At 43.0% G+C, this 1,078-nt stretch overlaps 1 long non-coding RNA gene across 1 annotated transcript; it reads left to right on the forward strand.

Moving 5' to 3' along the window:
- The first annotated feature begins 202 nt into the window (after positions 1–202).
- On the forward strand, positions 203–537 carry LOC142209641 (uncharacterized). The gene is made up of 3 exons (XR_012716954.1): positions 203–248; positions 394–458; positions 518–537. It is a non-coding gene; the product is annotated as an uncharacterized LOC142209641 (long non-coding RNA).
- Positions 538–1,078: the final 541 nt, after the last annotated feature.

Genomic DNA, 1,078 nt, shown 5'->3' on the forward strand with positions numbered 1-1,078 from the left:
GAGTCTGATCTATGAAGGAGTCACAAGTCAGGTATCAGGTCTCATCTGAGATTCTCAGCCTGCAGCTCCTATATACACTGTATCTTCTACTCCTGAGTGTCAGCAGGGGGCTCTGTAATCCTGGCCAATCATTGGGAGGCATAGTGTATGTGCTGGCTTGTATGTGATGCCTGAGTCTGATCTCTGACGGAGTCAGAAGTCAGGTGTCAGAGTCAGGTATCAGAGTCAGGTATCAGAGTCAGGTGTCAGTTGTCAGAGTCAGGTATCAAAGTCAGTTGTCAGAGTCAGGTATCAGAGTCAGGTGTCAGTTGTCAGAGTCAGGTGTCAGTTGTCAGAGTCAGGTATCAGAGTCAGGTGTCAGAGTCAGGTATCAGAGTCAGTTGTCAGAGTCAGGTGTCAGAGTCAGGTATCAGAGTCAGGTGTCAGAGTCAGGTATCAGAGTCAGGTGTCAGAGTCAGGTATCAGGGTCAGGTATCAGGGTCAGGTGTCAGAGTCAGGTATCAGGGTCAGGTGTCAGAGTCAGGTATCAGAGTCAGGTATTAGATGTCACTAGTCAGAGTCAGGTGTCAGAGTCAGGTGTCAGACAAATCAGAAGTCAGGTATCAGAGCTGTAAACTAGCATTAATCTGATGTTTGACTCTGATATCTGAGGATGTCCTAATATGGACACTGTATGCGTGTAGCCCTGGCCTTAAACTTGCACCAAATCATCTATTTGGGTGCATTCACACTGAGTAAACGCTAGCTTATTTTGTAGAGTAAAATTACACTTGTAAATTTTGCTATCCCATTGACTTCAATGACATTTTACAGGCGTATTTTTTACAGGCGTATTTTTACACTTGTAAAAAAATATCATTGAAGTCAATGGGATAGCAAAATTTACAAGTGTAATTTTACTCTACAAAATAAGCTAGCGTTTACTCAGTGTGAATGCACCCTTTCTCTTGTTTCACCCACAACTTTCAACCTTTGTACACATTCAGGTTTTGATCAGTTTCTGTTCAAGTTTTTTGATACAGTTTTAGGTTGGGACCCCACATAGCATAAACTTTGCGGGGAAAAAATGCAGCATTTT

This window comes from Leptodactylus fuscus, chromosome 6 (genome assembly GCF_031893055.1).
Source record: "Leptodactylus fuscus isolate aLepFus1 chromosome 6, aLepFus1.hap2, whole genome shotgun sequence".
Taxonomy (NCBI): domain Eukaryota; kingdom Metazoa; phylum Chordata; class Amphibia; order Anura; family Leptodactylidae; genus Leptodactylus; species Leptodactylus fuscus.